General features: G+C 40.8%; 1 protein-coding gene and 1 long non-coding RNA gene across 4 annotated transcripts in view; one reads left to right on the top strand and one right to left on the bottom strand.

The window, feature by feature from the left end:
* The window catches only part of AUH (AU RNA binding methylglutaconyl-CoA hydratase), a 221,297-nt gene that overhangs the window by 181,883 nt on the left and 11,424 nt on the right, over positions 1-27,990 (top strand). The window lies entirely within an intron of this gene.
* On the bottom strand, positions 285-27,728 carry LOC130276367 (uncharacterized). Its single transcript, XR_008845098.1, has 4 exons — positions 27,563-27,728; positions 23,971-24,073; positions 21,665-21,734; positions 285-1,170 (listed from the first exon to the last, which is right to left on the bottom strand). It is a non-coding gene; the product is annotated as an uncharacterized LOC130276367 (long non-coding RNA).

The following is a 27,990-nucleotide window of genomic DNA, read 5'->3' as shown; positions in this document are numbered from 1 at the left end:
TAAGAATAGATTTCAGACCTCCATCTTGCAGCCCACATATTGCCACCTCTGTAAAACATATCTTGTAAATGCACTTGCTTTTTTTGTTTTCCAATTTTAAAAATACTAGTTCTTTAGGCACATGTTTTTCTTTCTGTTTCTTCCAGCCCATGGCCAGCACGGTGCAAGTGGGTGCAATAAAGGATTGTGTCAGCCTACATTTAGTTTCTAGTGCCTTTTAGACCACATTTCTTAAGAACATGTGGTCTACGAGAGTTCATGGTGGTCCTTTTATTAGATTAACATGAAGAAAAAGTAAACAACACAAAAGAATAATAAATAAATTGGCACAAAACATATTTTTGTGCAAGCATTTTCATCATATAATTACCACCATGCAACTGCAATAGGCTGTATTTTACCCTGCTTCAGTACTGAGTAGAAGACAGAACCTTTTGTGACTAGTAAAACAGTAGTCACCGAGACAGGAAGTGAATTAGTTGCTAGGCAGCACCTAAAAAACAAACTTTAGGAAACTAAATCTATCTATATATACAAAACAAAAAGATCATTGATGCATTCCAAAATGGTGGAAAAAAAAATGTTTGTAGCATGAATTTCTTCTTATATCAACTCCTCGCTGGTTAGCACACGTTTTCAACTTTTCCTTGTGGTGTGCTGCTTTTTCTCCATTGTATATGTATACACATGAAGTCATAATATGACTTTTATGGCACGTTGCCCCACTGAAACATTGAATGTATTAAATATATATCTTAAAATAACTGTCCCCCCTATTATTATGACAAGGAATGATAGAAGTTCTTTTGGCTTATGATAAGGCTTTAGTGTAGTAAATCCATAGAGTAGAACATTTTACACTTTGCATCTGTCAATCCACGATAACTAGTAGCCTACCTTTAAATAACCAAAAGGCTTAACTTACAGTAAAAGTACAGGACATGAAGATTTATGATGTATTGTTTCCCCACTTATGTCACAGCGAAGATGTAGCCCTGGAGAGTTAACTGAGCCAACTATTTCCAAACACAATGTCCCCATGTTGAAATACAATCTGCAATAACTCTCCTCGGCTGCTTTCCTTGTCTAGCCTTTCATCATTTATGCAATGGTCTCCACAACAAAGATTTTTTCTTTTTCTTTTTTTTTTTTTCTTCTTGTAATGGTCAGCTGTGAGTAAAAGCAGGGTTATTTTTAAAGCAAAGTCTGCCAAGATTGCTATTAATCTGTAGATGTAATGTCTTTTATGTAAAGGAATGTCAGACTGTATTCTAGCTGCATTCTGCTAAACACATCAAATTGTATGGTTTGGTTAGTGAAATGTTTTGTCAGCGGGTTATTGCCATTCCACAATCTGAGTTCTAATTATGCCTGATATTCAGCGCTTGAGTAACGGGTATGTTCTGCCCACTGCACAAAACTGTGGTATACATTTTATATTAGAAATATAATTTACTGTTGTGGGCCGTGTTCAGAGCTTCTATAGACATAAAATGTATTAACATCTAAATTACATTGCTGTAACAAGGCTTCTAGCGTACAATTCTAAGTGCTGCATTCAAAGCAAATTGTATGGGATGTTCATTCTGCAGGGGGAAGAATAAAAATTTTCGGTTAAAGGCTTCCTTTATTCAGCAATTTGGATCAAGGTGGACCTTCTCACTTTCTGTCCCAGTGGTTGTTCCTCTAATGGTAACAAATGCAGGAATATGAGTAAACCGTAATAGAGAAATAATAGTAATAATTCAGCCATTGTGGAATGCAGCGTTTAGATTAGAAAATGTCATCTGCAGGATTTCTAATGTTTACTAACCGAGGGGTTCCTGTTTAGAGCTGGATTTATATGGAATATATAAACTTTCAAATGACTCGTGTCTGGCAGTTTCTAAATTAGCAGCTTATCTCTTGACAGCTTTGAAAGTAAATGTGGCGCTTTAGATAAGCATGCTATGCTTCCACCTGCGTAGCTAAGAAAATGCAGGTTAAGTATGTACCATTTACACATTTGGTAATCTGTTTGTTGACTAGCTTTGGCAAAAGCATTTGAAGGCAGATAAAGATTTTACCATTACACCAGTCTGTCCCAGCACAAGGAGGCATTTTGTTTCTGGGCCCTGATGTAAGAATGCAGCAGTATTATAAATGGTAAATTTTAGATAGGAACAGTTACAGTGACTTGGGACCCAGGAATTTTTAACAACACGTGATTGGAATATACTAGGACAAATAAAATAATAACAGGTCAATAATAGGAAAATCAATTTATACACACCCAACTGAAATGGGGAGTACAGAAAAAACAACAAAAATAATGGTCCAAGAAGGATAGTGAAGACTTTACAAGGTGGTATGAGTATTCAGCTGTACATTTTACAGCCCTACAAGGAACATTTATTGTTCTCTTCATTCGAAATGTGATCATATAAAACAAGTTAATTTAATAAAATGTGTATTGTCTAGAAAAGAAGTGCCTATGGGTTTTGTGCCCACCATCTTGCATCATAGAGTTTAGTGCTCTAATACCTGGTGTCCTTTGGTTTCATGCCCCAGTTGTCACTTACTTTGTAATTTACTGTTATGTTACTTTGTGCCCTCGTCTACCGAACAACCAATGGAGTTCAGTATAAAAAATACAGAAGGTAGCAGGGTGTAACATCTGCGCTCTGGCCAGACACACTGGCCGTGAGTGCTCTCTTGTCATGTCCCCGCTGCCGGCGGGGCTGGGATTCGCATCGCGGGACTCACCCACATGCGAATCCCAGCCTGTCGTTCACCTCCCTGGTCTTTATGTTTCCGCAGCCCCGGCGCGAGTGCGGGAGCTCTTAGATTTAAAAGGCTAGTACTCATTTAATTAAGTGTATTCACCTGTGCTCTTGTTATAAGTACTTGCTCCTCCCTTGTATCCCTGCCAGATCTTTGTTGCCTTTGTGCCCTAGAGAAAGCATACCATGTTCCTGATATTTGTGTACCAGATCCTTGTTCCGTTACCTGACCCTGCACCTGTGCCGCCTTCCCTGACCAACTGCTACCTTGATCATATCTTGCCAGTTTCCTTTTGTGCCCTAACTTTAAGAGTTAAAGGGGTACTCCGGTGGAAAACTTTTTTTTTTTTTTTATCAACTGGTGCCAGAAAGTTAAACAGATTTGTAAATTAGGACAATAGGATGTGTAGCTCACTTAAAGATAGAGGTAAGGAGAGTGTTCGAGGTTAAAGGTGATGCCTTCACCCAATCAGGCCTAGTCAAAAAATGGGAAAATATATGTATATACCAGTCCTCAAGAACACTAGGGATGTGTAGAATAAAGAGGAAAGAAAATAGTGGATCTAGTAAGGATTTATTAATATATGTATATAAGTAAGTAAATGCAAATAAATCACCAATCACTCTGCAGGGCCCTTGCAGGAATGAATTGGTAATAATCAATTAATATATAAATAAAAATGAAAATGAAAATGCAGATAAAAATGCAGATAAAATAATATAGCAGAAATGCACCAATGTCCACTACGGTGGTTAGCAACGTGTCTCTTTTGGTTAGTAGTCAGTCTTGGTCACAGTTAAGTCCAAGGATATCCAATTAAAAGAGTCACAGTTCAGTAATCAACTCCTATGATACTATAGCCAAATATAGCAATAGTGGCGATAATAGCAACAGTTGTAGCAATTATGGCAGTAGTTTGTAGAGTATCGGTGCACAGCACCACTCACCCTTCTTCTCGGCTGTTAGCGATCCAGGCAAGCAATGATGTTCACAGGTAGCGATTTTGGCAGACCGCGATGTCCTGTAGGTGATAAAAGCTGTTTGTATTGCCGGTCTGGATCGTAGCCTAGGTGAGTGGTTCTCCGGTAGGCTGTAAGTATCCTGGGCTGGCACGGGGAGGCGTCCGGCCTAGGGAGAATGTGTCCAGGAACTCTGCCGTCCGGGGCTGTGAATGGAGATCTGGGAGCAGCTGCGTGTCTGAATGATGCGCTAGCTGCGCGCGTGTTGCAGTGGTCCCAGTTCTGTGAGCATCCAGCAGTTGCTAGCCAAAATGTGTGGATATAGTCTCTTTAGAAGTGGTATAAGGTGCTTTTGCAAGTCAGACGCGTTTCAAGGCCTGCGGGCCTTTTCTTCAGTGACAGTAAGGCAATACAAACAGCTTTTATCACCTACAGGACATCGCGTTCTGCCGAAATCGCTACCTGTGAACATCATTGCTTGCCGGGACCGCTAACAGCCGAGAAGGAGGGCGAGTGGTGCTGTGCACCAATACTCCACAAACTACTGCCATAATTGCTACAACTGTTGCTATTATCGCCACTATTGCTATATTTGGCTACAGTATCATAGGAGTTGATTACTGAACTGTGACTCTTTTAATTGGATATCCTTGGACTTAACTGTGACCAAGACTGACTACTAACCAAAAGAGACACGTTGCTAACCACCGTAGTGGACATTGGTGCATTTCTGCTATATTATTTTTATCTGCAATTTTATCTGCATTTTCATTTGCATTTTTATTTATATATTAATTGATTATTACCAATTCATTCCTGCAAGGGCCCTGCAGAGTGATTGGTGATTTATTTGCATTTACTTACTTATATACATATATTAATAAATCCTTACTAGATCCACTATTTTCTTTCCTCTTTATTCTACAAATCCCCATAGCAATCCTCTCCTGCTCTGGACAGTTCATGACATGGAGAGAGCACTGTGGCCAGACAGAAAAGAAATTTAAAAAGAAAAGAACTTCCTGTGTAGTATACAGCAGCTGATAAGTACTGGAAGGATTCAGATTTTTAAATAGAAGTAATTTATAAATCTGTTTGCAGCATGTTTCTTGCTTCAAGTTTGAGATGCAGCAAATTTTCTGCTGCAGCAGGAAACTCACTGTAAACCACCGCCCGTGTGAATGTACCCTAACACTACACTAGACTTACCCTAAATAAAGAGTAAAACACTATATATATATATATATATATATATATATATATATATACATACACTACACCCTTGCACTGTCTCCCCCCCCCCCCCCCCCCCAAATAAAAATAAAAACGTCTTGTACGTCAGTTTTTCCAAAACTGAGCCTCCAGCTATTGCAAAATAACTCCCAGTATTGCCGGACAGCCATTGACTGTCCATGCATGTTGGGAGTTTTGCAACAGCTGGAGGCATCCTGTTTGGGGAAAACGAAAGTACAGTATTTTTGGTGGAGGAGGCAAGTGTAACGCTTGCATCCGGGTACACCCCTATGAAAATCCCTAATTTAGGCCTCAAATGCGCATGGCGCTCTCTCACTTCGAAGCCCTGTGGTATTTCAAGGCAACAGTTTAGGGCCACATATAGGGTATTTCCGTACTCGGTAGAATTTGCACTACAAATTTTTGGTGGCTTTTTCTCCTTTTACCCCTTATGAAAAGGTAAAGTTGGGGTCTATACCAGCATGTGAGTGTAAAAAAAAAAAAAATTTTTACACGGACATGCTGGTGTTGCCCCATACTTTTCATTTTCATAACAGGTAAAAGTAAAAAAAAAAGACCCCCGAAATTCGTAACACAATTTCTCCCAAGTACGGAAATACCCTATATGTGGACGTAAAATGCTCTGCGGGCGCACAACAAAGCTCAGGAGTGAGAGCGCACCATGTACATTTGAAGCCTAAACTTGTGATTTGCACAGGGGTGGTTGCTGGTTACAGCGGTTCTGACATAAAATAAATACCTACATGTGACCCCATTTTGGAAACTACACCCCTCAACGTAACAAGGGGTGCAGTGAGCATTTACACCCCACAGGTGACTGACAGATTTTTAGAACAGTGGTTCGTCAAAATGAAAAATTTAATTTTTTATTTGCACAGCCCACTGTTACAAAGATCTGTCAAACGCCAGTGTGGTGTAAATTCTCACTGCACCCCTTATTGCATTCTGTGAGGGTGTAGTTTCCCAAATAGTGTGCCATGTGGGGTGTTTTTCACTTTCTTGCACCATGGGGGGTACTCGAGAGAAACGGGGTTTCAAATTTTAAAGGACATTTTCACCTATTACTCCTTGTGAAAATGAATAAATTGGGGTAACATCAACATTTTTGTAAAAAAATAAATAAAACAAATTTAATTTTCACATCCAACTTCAACGCAAAGTCGCCTAACACCTGTGGGGTGTAAAGACTCACTGTACCCCTTGTTATGCTCCTTGAGGGGTGTAGTTTCCCAAATAGTGTGCCATGCTTGTTGTTTTTTGCTGTTCTGGCACCATGGGGGCTTCCTAAATGAGACATGCCCCCCAAAAACCATTTCAGCAAAATTTGCTTTCCAAAAGCCCAATGTCGCTTCTTCCCTTTTGAGCCCTCTAGAGGAACCCACAAAGCACTTTACATCCACATATGATATATTTCCTTACTCGAAAGAAATGGTGTTTCAAATTTTGGAGGACATTTTCACCTATTACCCCTTTCGAAAATGAAAAATGTGGGGTAACATCAACATTTTAGTAAAAAAAATATAAACATTTTCATTTTCACGTCCAAATTTATTGAAAATTCGTCAAACACCTGTGGGGTCTTAAGGCTCACTGTATCACTTGTTATGTTCCTTGAAGAGTGTAGTTTCCCAAATAGTATACCATGTGGGGTGTTTTTCAATGTTCTGGCACCATAGGGACTTCCTAAATGTGACATGCCCCACAAAAGCCATTTCGGCAAAATTCGCTCTCCAAAATCCCATTGTCGCTCCTTCCCTTCTGCTTCCCTGCCCATCTGCTGATGACTGACGAAGCCGTATGTACAGTGAATGGGAGAATCCAGAAGAATACGTCAGATTCATCACTTGGTGCACTCGGCGCATACTGCAGACTTCAACATGTACTATGTATCTGCATATGAAAGACTGCTGGAAACAGCATGTCCGCCACCGTACCATGCTACCATGTGGATATGCTGTTTCCAGCGGTCTTTCATATGCAGATACATAGTACATGTAGAAGTCTGCAGTATGCGCCCAGTGCGGCAAGTGATGAATCTGACGTATTCATCCGGATTCTCCCATTCACTGTACATAGAGTGAAGCCTGTCAGTCATCAGCAGATGGGCAGGGGAGCTATGCCTAATAAATATGCTGGACTCTTCTGTTACAGTGCTGTATGTAAGTTTGACTAAACTACTGTACATACTTGCAGTAGCAACAGACCGCTGGAAACGGCATGCCTGTATTCATTGTGCTGCCCTCAGCAACAGCAGCACGTTCTGTCTGTAAGGTTCACTTTAAAAACACAGCGGCCCCCATTTTGTCATTATACTGGAAGATCACAGAGGATGTCAGGAGTGACACTTGCTGCGATCTGTCTATTAATGCAGGTACTACAGCTCCCAGCATGGAGCAGAGTGTGCTCCATGTTGGGAGTAGTAGTACCTGCAGTTAAGGACAGATCACAGCGGATGTCACTCCTGACACCCGATACAATCGTCCTATCTATTGCAGAGATGCAGAGCGGCTTTCTCCTGCGCTCCACATCTCTGCACTGTACTCCGGCCAGTGATATGAATAAAACATCGCTCATTCATATTTCCCGCTGAGAGCGGTGATTGGCTGCAACCATCCGGCCAATCCCCACTCTGGGCGGAAAATATGAAGGAGTGATGTTCTATTCAAATCACTGGCTGGCCCGGAGTACAGAGCAGAGATGCGAGCGCTGTATAGAGCCGCTCCGAATCTCTGCTATATTATGGACGATTGTATCGGGTGTCAGGAGTAACACCCGGGGCGATCTGTCTTTTAGTACAGGTGCCACTGCTCCCATCATGGAACAGTCTGTTCCATGCTGGGAGTAGTAGTACTACCTTAAAAAAAATAAAAATAGAGAAAAAAAAAAAGTGAAACACACTTTATTAAAAATGTATTAAAATTTTTTCCATCCCTACTGCAGAGAGCACTGTTGTCAGAATGAAAAGAACTTCACAAATTTCTCCGTAGTATATCTGTAGTATACAGCATCTGATAAGTACTGGAAGGGTTAAGATTTTTAAATGGAAGTATTTTACAAATATTATTAACTTTCTGGCACCAGTTGATTTTAAAACATTTTTTTTCCACCTTTAACCCCTTAAGGACTGAGCCCTTTTTCACCTTAAGGACTCAGCCATTTTTTGCAATTCTGACCACTGTCACTTTAAACATTTATAACTCTGGAATGCTTTTAGTTATCAATCTGATTCCGAGATTGTTTTTTCGTGACATATTCTACTTTAACTTAGTTGTAAAATTTTGTGGTAACTTGCATCCTTTCTTGGTGAAAAATCCCAAAATTTGATGAAAAATTTGAAAATTGTGCATTTTTCTAACTTTGAAGCTCTCTGCTTGTAAAGAAAAATTTTTTTATTCACATATACAATATGTCTACTTTATATTTGCATCATAAAATTGATGAGTTTTTACTTTTGGAAGACACCAGAGGGCTTCAAAGTTCCGCAGCAATTTTCCACAAAATTTTGAAACTCGCTTTTTTTCAGGGACCAGTTCAGGTTTGAAGTGGATTTGAAAGGCCTTCATATTAGAAATACCCCATAAATGACCCCATTATAAAAACTGCACCCCCCAAAGTATTCAAAATGACATTTAGTCAGCGTTTTAACCCTTTAGGTGTTTCACAGGAATAGCAGCAAAGTGAAGGAGAAAATTCAAAATCTTCATTTTTTACACTCGCATGTTTTTGTAGACCCAATTTTTGAATTTTTGCAAGGGGTAAAAAGGAGAAAATTTTTACTTGTATTTGAAACCCAATTTCTCTCGAGTAAGCACATACCTCATATGTCTATGTTAATTGTTCGGCGGGCGCAGTAGAGCGCTCAGAAGGGAAGGAGTGACAAATGGTTTTTGGGGGGCATGTCACATTTAGGAAGCCCCTATGGTGCCAGAACAGCAAAAAAAAAACACATGGCATACCATTTTGGAAACTAGACCCCTCGGGGAACATAACAAGGGGTAAAGTAAACCTTAATACCCCACAGGTGATTCACAACTTTTGCATACGTAAAAAAAAAAATAATAATAATTCCCTAAAATGCTTGGTTTCCCAAAAGTTTTACATTTTTAAAAAGGGTAATAGCAGAAAATACCCCCCAAAATTTGAAGCCCAATTTCTCCCGATTCAGAAAACACCCCATATGGGGGTGAAAAGTGCTCTGCTGGCGCACTACAGGTCTCAGAAGAGAAGGAGTCACATTTGGCTTTTTTGAAGGAAATTTTGCTCTGAGGGCATGCCGCATTTAGGAAGCCCCTATGGTGCCAGGACAGCAAAAAACCCCAGATGGCATACCATTTTGGAAACTAGACCCCTTGAGGAACGTAAAAAGGGGTAAAGTGAACCTTAATACCCCAAAGGGGTTTCACAACTTTTGCATATGTAAAAAAAAAAAAATTTACCTAAAATGCTTGGTTTCCCAAAAAATTTACATTTTTACAAAGGGTAATAGCAGAAAATACCCCCCAAAATTTGAAGCCCAATTTCTCCCGATTCAGAAAACACCCCATATGGGGGTGAAAAGTGCTCTGCTGGCGCACTACAGGTCTCAGAAGAGAAGGAGTCACATTTGGCTTTTTTGAAGGAAATTTTGCTCTGGGGGCATGCCGCATTTAGGAAGCCCCTATGGTGCCAGGACAGCAAAAAAAAAACCACATGGCATACCATTTTGGAAACTAGACCCCTTGGGGAACGTAACAAGGGGTAAAGTGAACCTTAATACCCCACAGGGGTTTCACAACTTTTGCATATGTAAAAAATAAAAAAAAATTTACCTAAAATGCTTGGTTTCCCCAAAAATTTACATTTTTACAAAGGGTTAAAGCAGAAAATACCCCCAAAATATGAAGCCCAATTTCTCCCGATTCAGAAAACGCCCCATATGGGGGTGAAAAGTGCTCTGCTGGCGCACTACAGGTCTCAGAAGAGAAGGAGTCACATTTGGCTTTTTGAAAGCAAATTTTGCTCTGGGGGCATGCCGCATTTAGGAAGCCCCTATGGTGCCAGGACAGCAAAAAAAAAAAACATGGCATACCATTTTGGAAACTAGACCCCTCGGGGAACGTAACAAGGGGTTAAGTGAACCTTAATACCCCACAGGTGTTTCACGACTTTTGCATATGTAAAAAAAATAATTTTTTTTTTTTACCTAAAATGCCTCTTTTCCAAAAAATTTTACATTTTTAAAAAGGGTAAAAGCAGAAAATACCCCCCAAAATTTGTAACACAATTTCTCCCGAGTACGGCGATACCCCATATGTGACCCTTAACTGTTGCCTTGAAATACGACAGGGCTCCAAAGTGAGAGCGCCATGCGCATTTGAGGCCTAAATTAGGGACTTGCATAGGGGAGGATATAGGGGTATTCTACGCCAGTGATTCCCAAACAGGGTGCCTCCAGCTGTTGTAAAACTCCCAGCATGCCTGGACAGTCAGTGGCTATCTGGCAATACTGGGAGTAGTTGTTTTGCAACAGCTGGAGGCTCCGTTTTGGAAACAGTGGTGTACCAGACGTTTTTCATTTTTATTGGGGAGGGGAGGGGGGTTGTATAGGGGTATGTGTATATGTAGTGTTTTTTATATTTTATTGTGTGTTAGTGTAGTGTTTTTAGGGTACAGTCGCACGGGCGGGGGTTCACAGTAGTTTCTCGCTGGCAGTTTGAGCTGCGACAGAAAATTTGCCGCAGCTCAAACTTGTAGCCGGATACTTGCTGTAATCCTCCGCCCATGTGAGTGTACGTTCACATTGGGGGGGGGGGGGGGGGGGGGACATCCAGCTGTTGCAAAACTACAACTCCCAGCATGTACGGTCTATCAGTGCATGCTGGGAGTTGTAGTTTTGCAACAGCTGGAGGCACATTGGTTGTGAAACACAGAGTTTGGTAACAAACTCAGTGTTTTGCAACCAGTGTGCCTTCAGCTGTTGCAAAAGCTACAACCCCCAGCATGTACCGACAGCGGAAGGGCATGCTGGGTCTTGTAGTTATGCAACAGCTTGAGGCATACTACTTTGGCTGGGGATGCTGGGGATTGTAGTTATGCAACAGCTGGAGACACACTGGTTTGCTATATAACTCAGTGTGCCTTCAGCTGTTGCAAAACTACAACTCCCAGCAGTCACCGACAGCCAACGGGCATGCTGGGAGTTGTAGTTATGCAACCAGCAGATGCACTACTACAACTCCCACCATGCACTTTAGCTGTTGGTGCAAGCTGGGAGTTGTAGTTACACAACAGCTGAAGGTACACTTTTCCATAGAAAAAATGTGCCTCCAGCTGTTGCAAAACTACAAGTCCCAGCATGCCCATAAGGGCATGCTGGGAGTTGTGGTGGTCTGCCTCCTGCTGTTGCATAACTACAGCTCCCAGCATGCCCTTTTTGCATGCTGGGAGCTGTTGCTAAGCAACAGCAGGAGGCTGTCACTCACCTCCAACGATCCTCGCCGCACAGGTCAGTCCCTCGTCGTCTCCGCCGCGGCCGTCGCTCCTGGGGCCCCGATCCCAACATTGACGCCGGGGATCGGGGTCCCCAGCACCCGGGGTGCACGTCCCGCACCCGCTCACGTCCTCCGGAAGAGGGGCGGAGCGGGTTGCGGGAGTGACACCCGCAGCAGGCGCCCTGATTGGTCGGCCGGTAATCCGGCCGACGAATCAGGGCGATCGTGAGGTGGCACCAGTGCCACCTCACCCCTGCAGGCTCTGGCTGTTCGGGTCCGTCGGAGACGGCCCCGAACAGCCTGTAATTCCGGGTCACCGTGTCACTGGAGACCCGATTGACCCGGAATCTGCCGCAGATCGCTGGACTGAATTGTCCAGCGATCTGCGGCCATCGCCGACATGGGGGGGCATAATGACCCCCCTGGGCGATATGCCCCGATGCCTGCTGAACGATTTCAGCAGGCATCGGGCACCGGCTCCCCTCCGGCTAGCGGCGGGGGGCCGTGATTTGACAGGACGTACTCAAACGTCCTGAGTCCTTAAGGACTCGGAAAAGGGGACGTTTGAGTACGTCCTGCGTCCTTAAGGGGTTAAGACAGTATCCGATGTAACAGGTGTATGGATCCCTCGAGATCCTGGTGCTGTTTTATTGTCCATGTTTTCAATGGCTGCTTCCAAATACAGACAATCCCTATTACGCCATCTCCTCCAAGCGGCCAAAACCGTCATCTCACGCCATTGGTGTTCCTCCTTGCAGTTGCCCCGCATGAACTAAACTGATTAACCACCACCTGGTTACCCTGGTCAGAATTCTGCTCTTCTGATCGCTACAATGCCTTATCCTAGCTGGGCGGTACCCGGTTTTGGTAAATCCTTTTGCTCTTTATTATCCGGGCCTTGTTTTAGCCTCTCTCCAAGTAGTTGCTCGTTCGATGCTCTCCTGGTGCCTCCTATCCCTCTCTCCCTGCCCTGTTCCTTATATCTTCCCCCTCTCTTTCTTTCTCTCTGCTCCGCATCTTCTACTATTCCTTCCCCTTTTTTTTGTTTTAACTGTATGTCCTTTTGTTGTCCTTGTCTTGTTTGTTTCTATACCTCATCTGAGTAGTTACTTATGCACACGTGTTGCCCAATATCTCCCTTTAGTTGTGCCGAATGATCAGCTTTTGACATTATCTATGTGATTCCTTACTATATTGGCATAGTTCCCTTAGTATATTTAGCAGTCACATGCTTGCTTATTTGTTCTTATTGTTTGAGCATGATTTTTTATTTTATCGACCTACTAGGTCTCACATGCCTTTTTCTCTGATTTAAAAGAAATTCTCTGTATGGTGTTCTGGTGATATTAATAAAATTATTTTGAATTATAAAAAAAAGTATTGCCAAGTTGCCTTCATGTAGGTGTTATATGCATTTATATGGGGAATTATGGGTCTTTCTCTGTAATAGTCACCTTAATGCCACTACTGTAACTGTAGAGAAACATGCACATTGCATTGTGGGTCTGGTCCCCAGAAGCATCAGCAGCTTACAATGTATCTTCTTCATCTTTGCAGTTTGGTAATACAATGCCATTGCTGGTTTCTCTTCTGTTAACCTCAGATCTTAACAGAAGAGAAACCAGCGCCAGAAGATCAATTACTTAGGCAAATAAACAAGGCAGCAAATCAAAATTAGGTGATAATAATGGGGGACTTTAACTATCCTGATATACACTGGGAGACTGAGACCTGTGAATCTCATAAAGGAAACAGGTTTCTGACTATAGCTAAAGACAATTCTCTGTCCCAAATGGTAAAGGGCCCGACCAGAGGGGGCGCCATGCTTGACTGAATATTAGCCAACAGACCTGACAGAGTAACTAATGTGCAAGTAGAAGGACACCTAGGAAATAGTGACCATAATATAATACATTATAACTTGTTCTTCAATAAGGGATTCTCTCGAGGGGCCACTAAAACGATAAACTTTAGGAAGGAAAAGTTTGATCACCTCAGAGAAGCCCTTAACAATATAAATTGGGAGAATGTCCTGAAAAACAAGAATACTAAAACTAAATGGGAGACTTTTAAAAATATCTTATGGAAATAAAAGGGCCAGGAATAGAAGAAAACCAATGTAGATGAATAAAAATGTTATGGGAACAATAAATGACAAAAATAAAGAATTTAAACTCCTAAAAAAAGAAGCATTACAAATATATAGAGAAAAAAGTTGAATATGTAACAAACAGATAAAAGCTGCAAAAGTAGAGACAGAAAGACTCATTGTCAAAGAGAGTAAAACTAACCCCAAAATGTTCTTTAACTATATAAATATCAAAAAGGTTAAAAATTAAATTGTAGGCCCTTTAACCCCTTAAGGACTCAGGGTTTTTCCGTTTTTGCACTTTCGTTTTTTCCTCCTTACCTTTTAAAAATCATAACCCTTTCAATTTTCCACCTAAAAATCCATATTATGGCTTATTTTTTGCGTCGCCAATTCTACATTGCAGTGACATTAGTCATTTTACCCAAAAATGCACGGCGAAACGGAAAAAAAAATCATTGTGCGACAAAATCGAAAAAAAAACCCCCATTTTGTAACTTTTGGGGGCTTCCGTTTCTACGCAGTGCATATTTCGGTAAAAATTACACCTTATCATTATTCTGTAGGTCCATACGGTTAAAATGATACCCTACTTATATAGGTTTGATTTTGTCGCACTTCTGGAAAAAATCATAACTACATGCAGGAAAATTTATACGTTTAAAAATGTCATCTTCTGACCCCTATAACGTTTTTATTTTTCCACGTACAGGGCGGTATGAGGACTCATTTTTTGCGCCGTGATCTGAAATTTTTATCGGTATGATTTTTGTTTTGATCTGACTTTTTGATCACTTTTTATTCATTTTTTAATGGTATAAAAAGTGACCAAAATACGCTTTTTTGGACTTTGGAATTTTTTTGCGCATACGCCATTGACCGCGCGGTTTAATTAATTATATATTTTTATAGTTCGGACATTTACGCACGTGGCGATACCACATATGTTTATTTAAATTTTTTTTACACGGTTTTATTTTTTTTATGGGAAAAGGGGGGTGATTCAAACTTTTATTAGGGAAGGGGTTAAATGACCTTAATTAACACTTTTTTTTTTACATTTTTTTTGCAGTGTTATAGGTCCCATAGGGACCTATAACACTGCACACACTGATCTCTCATCCTGATCACAGGCGTGTATTAACACGCCTGTGATCAGTGTTATCGGCGCTTGACTGCTCCTGCCTGGATCTCAGACACGGAGCAGTCATTCGTCGATCGGACACCGAGGAGGCAGGTAAGGGCCCTCCCGGTGTCCGGTCAGCTGTTCGGGACGCCGTGATTTCACCGCGGCGGTCCCGAACAGCCCGACTGAGCAGCCGGGTCACTTTCACTTTAGAAGCGGCGGTCAGCTTTCACCGCCACTTCTAAAGGGTTAATACCGCACATCGCCACGATCGACGATGTGTGGTATTAGCCGCGGGTCCTGGCCATTGATGAGCGCCGAGACCGACGCGATATGATGCGGGATCGCGGCGCCATCCCGCTTCATATCGCGGGAGCCGGCGCAGGACGTAAATATACGTCCTGCGTCGTTAAGGGGTTAAAAAAATTATGTGGAAGAAATTATAGACTGGTATCAGGCAAAAGCAAATATATTAAACAAATTCTTCTCCACTGTATTCATAGAGGAAAATGAAATGCCAGGTGAAATACAGCGAGATAAGGTACAGATCCAGTACAGATCACCTGTCTAACCCAGGAAGAAGTACAGTGCTGCCTACAAAAAATCTAAATAGACAAATCACCAGGTCCAGATGGCATACACCCCCCGTGTTCTAAAGGAATTAAAGGGGTACTCCCATGGAAAACTTTTTTCTTTTTTTAAATCAACTGGTGCCAGAAAGTTAAACAGATTTGTAAATCACTTCTATTAAAAAATCTTAATCCTTTCAGTACTTTTTAGGGGCTGTATACTAAAGAGAAATCCAAAAAAGAAATGCATTTCATCTGATGTCATGACCACAGTGCTCTCTCCTGACCTCTGCTGTCCATTTTAGGAACTGTCCAGAGCAGCATATGTTTGCTATGGGGATTTTCTCCTGCTCTGGACAGTTCCTAAAATGGACAGCAGAGGTCAGCAGAGAGCACTGTGGTCATTTCTTTTTTGGATTTCTCTATAGTATACAGCCCCTAAAAAAGTACTGAAAGGATTAAGATTTTTTTTAATAAATCTGTTTAACTTTCTGGCACCAGTTGATTAAAAAAAAAAAGTTTTCCACTTGAGTACCCCTTTAAGTAATGTAATAGACAGATCCCTATTTTTTAATATTCAAGGACTCTATAGTGACAGGGGGGGGGGGGGGGGGTCAAAGAGCGACCCCTGGAATAATAAGCCTTTTAGTTTAACCTCTGTTGTACGTAAATTGTTTGGGGGTTTTCTGAGAGGTGCTATTTTGGAATATCTTGATAAAAGTAAATATATGACCCCATATCAGCATGGATTTATGAGGGATCGGTCCTGTCAAACCAACCAGGATCAGCTTTTATGAGGAGGTGAGCTCCAGACTAGACCAGGAGGAATCGCTGGATGTTGTATATCTTGATTTTTCCAAAGCATTTGATACGGTGCCTCATAAAAGGTTGGTGCATAAAATGAAAAGGATTGGGCTGGAGGAAAATGTGTTCAAGTGGGTAAGTAACTGGCTCAGTGATAGGAAACAGAGGGTGGTTATTAATGGTACTTATTCTGATTGGGTGACTGTTACTAGTGGGGTACCACAGGGGTCAGTCTTGGGTCCTATTCTATTTAATATATTCATAAATGATCTTGTAGAGGGGTTGAATAGTAAAGTAGCAATCTTTGCAGATGATACTAAACTCTGTAAAGTGATCAACACAATAGAGGACAGTGCACTGTTACAAATGGATCTGGATAGGTTGGAAGTTTGGGCTGGGAAGTGGCAAATGAGGTTCAACACTGATAAATGTAAGGTAATGCACATGGGGAAGAATAATCCGGGCTGGGATTATGTATTAAATGGGAGAACACTTGGGACGACTGACGTGGAAAAGGACTTGGGAGTCATAGTTAACAGTAAATTTAGCTGCTGCTGCTGCCAAGGCAAATAAAATCATGGGGTGCATCAATAGGGGCAAAGATGTCCACAACAAGGAAATAATTCTACCACTGTACAAATCACTAGTCAGACCACACATAGAATACTGTGTACAGTACTGGGCACCAGTGTATAAGAAAGATATAGTGGAGCTGGAGAGGGTTCAAAGACGGGCAAGCAGAGTAATACAGGGAATGGGAGGACTACAGTACCCAGAAAGATTATCAGAATTGGGGTTATTTAGTTTAGAAAAAAGAAGGCTTAGGGGAGACCTAATAAATATGTATAAATTTATTAGGGGGCCATAGAGAGATCTCTCCTTTGATCTATTTATACCCAGGACTATAACAAGGGGGCATCCTCTTCATTTAGAGGAAAGAAGGTTTCTACAGCAGCACAGACGAGGGTTCTTTACTGTAAGAGCAGTGAGACTGTGGAACTCTCTCCTGTGGAAGGTGGTCATGGTGAACTCAGTAGAAGAGTTCAGAAGGGGTCTGGATGCATTTTTGGAGAGTAATAACATTACAGGTTATGAATACTAGATTTATAGAGACAGAACGTTGATCCAGGGATTTATTCTGATGCCATATTTGGAGTCTGGAAGGAATTTTTACCTCTAGTATGAGAGTTTTTTGCCTTCCTCTGGATCAACTCATTAGGGATATAGGTTGAACTCGATGGACTCAACCTTATGAACTATGTTACTATGACTGCCTAAAAATAAATCTGTGTCGAAATTAGAATTTTACTATATTGTTCCTTCCTATCTTCAACAAACTGATGACAATAGTCAGACTACACGGTGCTGTAAATCATTAGATAAGTTTATGCTCTTATAGTCCCAAAGGGAAAATACCACACTAATGGTTGTGTATTATTTTATTGCCCTTTCTTACTCCGGTATTGGCTGAAGAGAGCAACATTGATTATATTTATACAGGTTACTGAAATGTTTCCTTCCTGACTTCTTTCCCTAGCAGATGTCTTTTTAAAAGAAGTCTAAAAATGTATAAGAAGCAGACGAGTGTTTTTTATTCTTGTCACAGGGTTTCTTATATGTTGTTGTCATCTGCACAGGCAAATACTTTTAATTTATGACACTGTGATTAAGATTGTTTTACAGAAACAAAGAGAATGCAAAATCTCCCCGGCCGCTCATTTCTTTAATGTTGCTGGAAAGCTGAGGCAATAAATTACATATCTGGATTGGACCTGTTCCATCCATGCAAGTCCTGCTTCATAGTGCCCTTGAAATTAGACATGCAGGAGCTTTCTCATCTGTGTATCTGATATTTATCTCAATCTTTGTCACAGAGGAGAAATAGACTGCATTTCTCAATAGCCTGTGTATGTAAAAGTCAGGGTGTATTATGAAATGTTTTCTGTGTTGGAATAAACTACAACCTCCATTTCTTGTTACAATACTTGTTGATTGGTGGTGCTCCCCATAGTAAAAGGAAAAGGGTTATCTATGGACAAAAACATCAAACATTCCCCTTTACATGAACACGTATTTTCCCTATACAGTAGAGACACCGATTTTCTTAGATGACGAATGTCTGGATTTATGCAGTCTTTGGAATTTGGATTAGGCTGGGTTCACACACCACGTTTTTGCAATACAGTTCCCGTATATGTTTTAAATTTTTATGGAACCGTATTGAAAACCGTATACATTGACTCTCCATTGAAAACTGTATGCCAAACGATGCATCCGGTTGTGTCCATTTGGCGTCTTGTACGGTTTTGTCCGTTTTTTTCCCCATACACAAAACCGTAGCCTACCACGGTTTTTGGTCCAGGTGAAAAACCGTATTGAAACTGTATACTGTCTTTTTAACATGGGAGTCAATGGAAACCATACAGAACCGTATGTGCTTACAGTTCCATCTGGTTTGCACCATAGTGTTTTTGACTTTGCACATGCACAGTGCACACCGAATGTTTTTGTCTTGGAATTTCAATCAAACAAGTGAAACTTTATTCATAATGGAGTGATCAGTTAAAAACGTATATGATTTTTTCTTAAAAAACATATGCAACCGGACATCATTTTTCAAACCGTATACGGTTTTCAACCGTATATGGGTTAAAATTCAACCGTATATGGGTTACAATTTGTACATACATTTTGATTAACCCCTTAAGGACAAGGGGTTTTTCTGTTTTTGCACTTTCATTTTTCCTCATTACCTTTAAAAAATCATAACTCTTTTAATTTTGCACCTAAAAATCCATATGATGGCTTATTTTTTGGCGCCACTAATTCTACTTTGTAATGACATCAGTCATTTTACCCAAAAATCTATGACGAAATGGCAAAAAAATCATTGTGCGACAAAATTGAAGAAAAAACACAATTTTGTAAATTTTGGGGGCTTCCGTTTCTACGCAGTGCATTTTTCGGTAAAAATGACACATTATCTTTATTCTGGAGGTCCATATGATTAAAATGGTACCCTACTTATATAGGTTTGATTTTGTCGTACTTCTGGAAAAAATCATAACTACATGCAGGAAAATGTATACGTTTAAAATTGTCATCTTCTGACCCCTATGGCTATAAAAAAATTTCGGGGCGTTATGAGAGCTGTTTTTTGTGCCATTAGCTGAAGTTTTTAGCGGTACTATTTTTGTATTGATCTGACTTTTTGATCGCTTTTTATTCATTTTTTCATGATATAAAAGTAACCAAAAATACGCTATTTTGGATTTGGAATTTTTTTTGTGCGTATGCCATTGACCGTTCGGTTTAATTAACAATATATTTTTATTATTTGGACATTTACACACGCGGCGATACCACATGTTTATTTTTATTTACACAGTTTTTTTTTTATGGGAAAAAGGGGGGTGATTCAAACTTTTATTAGGGAAGGGGTTAAATGATCTTTATTCGTTGTTTTTTTTTCTTCTTCACTTTTTGCAGTGTTATAGCTCCCATAGGGGGCTATAACACTGCACACACTGATCTTTTACATTGATCAATGGTTTCTCATAGGAAACCATTTATCAATGATTCTGCCGCTTGACTGCTCATGCCTGGATCTCAGGCATTGAGCAGTCATTTGGCGATCGGACACGGAGGAGGCAGGTAAGGGGACCCTCCTCATGTCCAACAGCTGTTCTGGATGCCGCGATTTCACCATGGCGGTCACGAACAGCCCCCTGAGCTAGCAGGGGGTAGTTTAGTTTCACTTTAGACGCGGCGATCAACTTTGAATGCCGCGTCTAAAGGGTTAATAGCGCGCAGCACCGCGATCAGTGCCGCGTGCTATTAGCAACGGGTCCCGGCCTATTGTTTGAGGCCGGGCCCGTGTTATAGAAAGGGAAAGGACCCAGGACATACTGGTACGGTACAGGTAAAGTTTAGTCCGGTTTTGAGGAATCCATTTTTCATCAGAAACCTTATACGGGAACTGTATTGCAAAAACGTGATGTGAACCCAGCCTTACTCGGAAAAATCCATTATATAGAGTAAAATGCACATGCTCTGTATCATGGTAATGCTTTTCTTCCAAAAAATATATATTTATGTAAAGTACTCCATAAAAACTTGGTTTCCTTAAGAAAATAAGTGTTTGGCTTGGCTGCACTTTGAAAATACAGTTTTAATATAATTGGGTTCAAGACTAGGTAGTTCTACTAAATGAGTAGTTAATGTCAAGAATAGATGGATGAAGTTGCATGAATGTACACTCATTGTAACTAGAGATGAGCGAACTTACAGTAAATTTGATTCGTCACGAACTTCTCGGCTCCGCAGTTGATGACTTATCCTGCATAAATTAGTTCAGCTTTCAGGTGCTCCGGTGGGCTGGAAAAGGTGGATACAGTCATAGGAAAGAGTCTCCTAGGACTGTATCCATCTTTTCCAGCCCATGGGAGCACCTGAAAGCTGAACTCATTTATGCAGGATAAGTCGTCAACTGCCGAGCCGAGAAGTTCGTGACGAATCGAATTTACTGTAAGTTCGCTCATCTCTAGTTACAATGAGTGTACATTCATGCAACTTCATCCAGATAACAGATAACAAAAACGTAAAAGTAATAGTTATATTTTGGTGGCACTATCCTTAGCTGATACTAGCGGGTGGCTCATGGAGCTGCTTTTTAGTTTGACTTAGAGCTAGACTAGGATGTGAAGTACAGAGGTCTTCCTGGCTCTTGCCCTACAGATGATATCAGGGGAAAAAAGGGTCAGAGATGTTGGATTCAACCCTACCCAACCATTTTGTTCTCAGGGAGATAAGTCACCAGAGCTTTCTGGCAGTGGCTTACCCCTCCTCACTCTCCATTCCAGAGCATATGAACATTAGACTGTGTCTACTGCTTTTGTGTATAGGAAGATTGGGAGAGAGAGCTGTCAGGTGAGCAAACATTCAGCCCACTGCTGTCTAAAGTGTATGGCCACCGTAAAAGCCAGTTCCGAATGCCACAAGTGCAGTTACAGACATAAGTGAAAGTAGGGCAACAGAATGAGAAATGTAAAATAAAATAATGAACATTACTAGTTAATAGGGTTTTCTGGTGGGATATTTTTTTGCATTTGCTTGCTGACACGAGATTTAGGGCCCTGTTCTGGAGATTATGTAGGGTCCCAGAGATTGCACCCCTCACAATTAGACACTTATTTCCTATCCAGTGGATAAGGGAATTGTTAATGCTGGGGTACCCCTTTAAGTGGTCAGATTGAGGGGAAAAATGTTAGCGTTTCCTCACCGATCCCTTGCTGTTACCTTTTCGATGCTCACTTTTGATCCCTTTTTGATTTCCACTTCATGCTGCAGTCTTAACACATAGCAAATGACTAAATACATGCTCAACCAATAGCTGGCTGAGGCTGGTCACCTCTGAGGCCAGTGTTATTTGAGTGGGCACTTGTGTGTTGAGACAGAACCAGGACCTGATGAGTGTGGGAATAGTAATGTTGGCGATTGTAATATTCATTACTTATTTTTTGAAGGAGTGGCTGTATCCGCTAGTGGGAATTTGGTGCACATAGCGGTGGCTTACTGTTTTATTAATAAGATTTATATACAGTTAAAATGCTTGATCACAAATTTCTTACCTTTCATGTTAGTAGTTCATCTTCTTGACATCTGTCATCTGCTTTTGTTTATTGACCCTTCATTAACGTTCTAGGGAATTAAGTAGTATTTCCTATTTTGACATACATTTTAATAATGTAAAATGAAATTATTAAACCAAAATCTAATAGTTCATGTCAACTTTATTTTCCCTTTCACAGATTGTGTAGATATTATTTCTCTTGATACACAAATCTGTTAGGCAGTCTTATCTGCTGTTTGTTATGTATGTGATATTATCATTATTTCATGTTTATTCTGTCTATACTCCAGCAGACAAGATGTATATATTACATATTCCTGCAATGTTATTCCCAGATAAATTCCTGCTGAGAACTTCATTCAAATTAAATTAGATTTGTGTGAGATACAGTTAAATATAGATTCTGACTTTAGTATTGGTATTATCTCATTTTTGAAACCACAGATCTTTGTAGTAGTTTTTAATATGATTCTAAAAGCTGGGTTTTATATATTTATTTTTTTTCTTGCTTGAAAGATGTGATTCATTTGTGTTGTGTCTTTTTATTTCTAAAAAGCCCTCTGTATTTTTAATAATATGAAAGTGTTTATGCCCTGGGAAGAAACCTTGAATTATTATTTAAGTGTACCTGCCATTTGCCAAATGTATATAATAACATTGTATGTATATTTGTAATATAAATTTGTTAGAAAATGTGTATATTTTTGGGTGAAGAAGTCCTGGCTAGGCTTGTCTCTGTACAGAGACAAAATACAGGAAGTGTAGGTGGACAAGCAGGGCTATGTACACTGAGGACAAGCAGGGATCTGTGCAGTGAGGACAAACAGGGTTCTGTGCACTGAGGCTCTGTGACATGCCCCGGCTCACACAGCAGGCTGAATGACAAAAAGCATGAGCCCGGGCAGAGCCCTGCTTGTCCTGACCTCACTTCCTGTATTTTTTCTCCGCACCAAGCAATAGCTGCAGGGACAGCATTTTTTCACCCAATAATATACACATTTTTTTAACCAATGCATATTACAAATATACTTTTATATTGTCATTATCTACATTATATAAAACATTTTTGCAGACGACAGGTACACTTTAAAGCATGTGTCCACTTTTAAACACTATTTAGAATAGAAGTTCCCATAAAGAACTAACAGTTCTCTGGGGTTGGCATTCCTCTAACTTAGAGCCGCAGCAAAGAGCAACTCCCACTCCAGAGGCTCTAAGAGAGGGGGTCTGGAGCAGGAAACCCCACATTATGATGTTTATATACCCTAATAGGACAATGTGAAAGGATTCTATAGAATCACATTGTTTTTCATTTAATCAGATTACAGGGATTTATATATGGGTTACACTCTTTAGCATGGGCCTTAGAAATATCATAGCAGTGGGAAAAAGATAGAACAATACATGTAGTAATGCAGTGACGATGTGCTACGTGTTGTAGTGTGGTAAAACCTTTCCCCTAGATTTCCCTTCCTCAATCTGTTATTGTTTGCCCACTCCTTGCCTAAAAGTCTATTTACTTTGCGGAATGTATTTGTCTGTGTTGAAAGAGTCCTGACACGAAGTAATATCCCTAAGTACAGTATCATAAGAACTAAAGAAACCATTGGATGGTATTGATACCACATTTATTGCAGTAAAAATCCTCTTTTTCTACAGCAGTGAACTCATTTCCAGTTAACTTTTATTGCCTCATCTTACTGTGATGTTTGCTTTCAGCAGAATTGCATGCTGTTCCCATAAGATAAAGCTGTTGTGTAATCGTTTTGTAACTGTTTGTCCGTTGTTGTTTTTTTACGCTACTTATAGAAACCTAAAACCAGAAAGTTATGTGATACACGATATTTCATGTGGGTGCATTTCAGATTTAGGTGTGCTCAACAAGAAAAGCAGTTACCCGCACTCACCACTAGGCTTCAGTGGAACAACTCGGCTGTGTCGGCTCTCACGGACTTCTCCGGTGTCAGACCCGCTGCCGCTGATTGCGCTTCTTCCGGCCCTCATACGAAGCCTAGCGGTGAATGTGCGTAACCACTTTTCTTGATGAGCATACCTTATTGTGACTGAGTTCTTTGGTTCCCAGCACCTCCGGACTCGCAGGCCTAGGACCCAGATCTCCTGAGGTGACGTATTAAAGAGCTGTTGCCCTGCAGCTATTGTTAAGATATCCACAATTGTGCCACTTTCTTTGGTAGTGCTGCATTTCAGATTTATTTTTCTCAGACATGACACATTTAAAGGTAAAATGCTGATAAAGTAATACATTCAAAGATAGGATGGGGGTATTCAATAACTTGTTCTTACCAAGTACTGCTATACAGGGATGTGAAGATCAAACCATACATGTGTTCGCCACCTGTATTTATCAGACCCCTGGCTTTGCCCCACCTGGATGGAAAATTGTTAGCTGCAATGAGAAATAGTGGGTTAGCCATATCTTTGACCATTGACTACCGGTTACCAATGAGAATGTACAGCAGACACAGCTGTGGCCAGTGTGATACATAATAACAGGGTTCACCTGACAGATTAAATGCTGTATTATATTCTAACCAACAAAATGTTTAGTTTTATGTATATCATCTTTTTAGTAACTATAAATATATATGTATAGGTTATGTATATCACTGTTTTGCAGAATACGTTAAAGCTGTGTGTATATATATATATATATATATATATATATATATATATATATACATACACACACACACATATACAGTCATGGCTGTAAATGTTGGCCCCCCTGAAATTTTTCTAGAAAATGAAGTATTTCTCACAGGAAAGGATTGCAGTAACACATGTTTTGCTATGCACATGTTTATTCCCTTTGTGTGTATTGGAACTAAACAAAAAAAGGGGGAAACAAATAAATAAATAATTGGACATAATGTCACACCAACTCCAAAAATGGGCTGGAAAAAATTGTCTCCCTGTCAAAATTGTGGAAAAATAAGATTGTTTCAAGCATGTGATGCTCCTTTAAACTCACCTGGGGCAAGTAACAGGTGTGGGCAATATAGAAATCACACCTGAATGCAGATAAAAAGGAGAGAAGTTCACTTAATCTTTGAATTGTGTGTCTGTGTGTGCCACACTAAGCATGGACAACAGAAAGAGGAGAAGAGAACTGTCTGAGGACTTGAGAACCAACATTGTGTAAAAATATCAACCCTCTCAAGGTTACAAGTCCATCTCCAGATATCTAGATTTGCCTTTGTCCACAGTGCGCAACAGTATCAAGAAGTTTGCAACCCATAGCACTGTAGCTAATCTCTCTGGGCATGGACGGAAGAGAACAATTGATGAAAGGTGTAAATGCAGGATAGTCCGGATGGTGGATAAGCAGCCCCAAACAAGTTCCAAAGATATTCAAGCTGTCCTGCAGGCTGAAGGAGCATCAGCGTCAGCGCAAACTATCCGTCAACATTTAAATTAAATGAAACACTATGGCATGAGACCCCATTGCTGACACAGAGACATATAAAAGCAAGACAAAATTTTGCCAAAATGAACTTGAGTAAGCCAAAATCCTTCTGGAAAAGCATCCTCTCCCATAGACATGAATGGAGGGGGCGTGGAATAGACATGGAGGGGGCGTGGAATAGACATGAATGGAGGGGGCGTGGAATGTGGGTGCTGCAGGGAGATCGCAAGGGGTCCCAGCAGCGGGCCCCTCGCGATAAGACATCTTATCCCCTATCCTTTCGATAGGGGATAAGATGTTTTTTGCCCGGAATACTCCTTTAAGGGGGCAATAAATGACAAAAATAAAGCATACAGGATGGCAGGGAAGAAGCATTAAAAAGCTATAGAGAATAATGTAAAATATGTAAATAACAGATAAAAGCCGCAAAAATAGAGACAGAAAGACTCATTGCCAAAGAGAGTAAAACTAATGCCAAAATGTTATTTAACTATATAAATAGCAAAAAGGTTAAAAATGGAAGTGTAGGCCCTTTAAAAAATGATGAGGAAGAAATTAAAAATGGGGATCAGGAAAAAGCAAATATATTAAACAAATTCTTCTCCACTGTATTCACCGAGGAAAATGAAATGCCAGGTGAAATACAGTGAAGTAAGATAAACTCCCCTGTACAGGTCACCTGTCTAACCCAGGAAGAAGTACAGTGCCGCCTACAAAAAATCAACATAGACAAATCACCAGGTCCAGATGGCATTCACCCCCGTGTTCTAAAGGAATTAAGTAATGTAATAGACAGACCCCTATTTTTAATATTTAGGGACTCTATAGTAAAAGAGACTGTTCCCCAGGACTGGCGTCAAAAGTTGACCCCGGAATTATAGGTCTGTTAGTTTAACCTCTGTTGTATGTAAATTGTTTGAAGGTTTTCCAAGGGATGCTATTTTGGAGTATCTTGATAAAAATAAATGTATGACTCCATATCAGCATGGCTTTATGAGGGATCGGTCCTGTCAAACTAACCTTATCAGCTTTTATGAGGAGGTGAGCTCCAGACTGGACCAGGGGCAATCGCTGGATGTCGTATATCTGGATTTTAACCAAAGCATTTGATATGGTGCCACATAAAAGGTTGGTGCATAAAATCAGAATGCTTGGACTGGGGGAAAATGTGTGCAAGTGGGTAAGTAACTGGTTCAGTGATAGGAAACAGAGAGTGGTTATTAATGGTACTTATTCTGATTGGGTGACTGTTACTATTGGGGTACCACAGGGGTCAGTTTTGGGTCCTGTTCTGTTTAATATATTTATTAATGACCTTGTAGAGGGGTTGAATAGTAAAGTAGCAATCTTTGCCTATGATACTAAACTCTGTAAAGCAGGAAACTCTATAGAGGACAGTGCACTATTACAAATGGATCTGGATAGGTTGGAGGTTTGGGCTGAGAAGTGGCACATGAGGTTCAACACTGATAAATGTAAGGTTATGGGGAAGAAAAATCCGGGCTGGGATTATGTAATATATGGGAGCACAATTGGGACAACCCCAAGTATCTATAACAAGGGGGCATCCTCTACGTTTAGAGGAAAGGTTTCTACACCAGCCCAGACGGGGGTTCTTTACTGTATGAGCAGTGAGACTGTGGAATTCTCTCACGGGGAAGGTGGTCATGGTGAACTCGGTAAAAGAATTTAAGAGGGGTCTGGATGCATTTTTGGAGAATAACAACATTACAGTTTATGGACACTAGATTTATAGGGACAGAAGGTTGATCCAAGGATCTATTCTGATTGCCATATTTGGAGTCGGGAAGGAATTTTTACCTAGAGTATGAGGGTTTTTTGCTTTCCTCTGGATCAACTCAGTAGGGACTCATTAGGGTTATAGGTTGAACTTGATGGACTCTTGTCTTTTTTCAACCTTATGAGCTGTTACTATGATACTAAGTTATACTTGTCAATTCGTGATGCCAGGGCACGGTTGGCCTATACAGGGTCCGAGGTGAAGACCGCTTCTCCTGGGCCCGGCACAGGGCAATAAACACCCACCGACACTGGGTTATGGATAACTGTCTTTTATTGAGGCAGGTGTAGATAGTACAACACTCACAGTATGGAGCAGAGTAGAAGGGATGCAGTGTAACCCTTGTGAGCCCTTTTGCCTTGCTGGAACTTATGGTGCTTTTCACCCACTTGAATTAGACTTGAGATTAAGAAATATCCCACGCTGACTAGGGCTCTGCTAAGGTCCAATTACTGACACCGCCCCTCTTCTTCAGATCAGGGATACAAATAATACAAAACAGCAAGTATATATACTAGATACAAACAGTGAAAATGGCGCCAAAACAGTCCCCTGGGAGTGGCCCAGGGTCAAAAGTCAGTGCATGTCAGAGTACAAACTAGTAATGCGAAAATAGTGAAAAAACCATCAAAACATGAAAAGAATGTTACATTATAGGAAGCCCATACATAATGGTTAGATTGAAATGAATCCGAGGTGGGAATACTCTAAGGGTGCCGATCGGCGCTTCTACAAGCGCTGTAGCCCCCTAGAGAGTGTCCCACTGCAGTGCTTCCTGTAACCAGGACACGTTGCTATGCGCTCCAGTCACGTGGGAAGGCTGGGGACCAATCAAGAGGTAGTGGGCGTGGCTACATGCCGTTCTAGTACAGCTTATACAGTTATAGGAGCACCCAGTGAAAGGTACTCTGGGCGGGGATAACTAAAGCTCCGTGACAGCGATGTACGTAGTGGAAGCTGTGTAGGAAACCTGAACGTGTATCTAACTCTGTGTCAGCGATATAGGTGGATCGCAATGTCTGCTTGAAAGGGGCAGTGTGTAGGATGGGCTACTAAGAGATGGCAGTGTATGAGGGGGGGGGGTGAGAAACATAAA

The sequence above is a fragment of the Hyla sarda genome, chromosome 1, assembly GCF_029499605.1.
Source record: "Hyla sarda isolate aHylSar1 chromosome 1, aHylSar1.hap1, whole genome shotgun sequence".
Taxonomy (NCBI): Eukaryota; Metazoa; Chordata; class Amphibia; order Anura; family Hylidae; genus Hyla; species Hyla sarda.
This window is presented reverse-complemented; position numbering and strand designations above follow the sequence as displayed.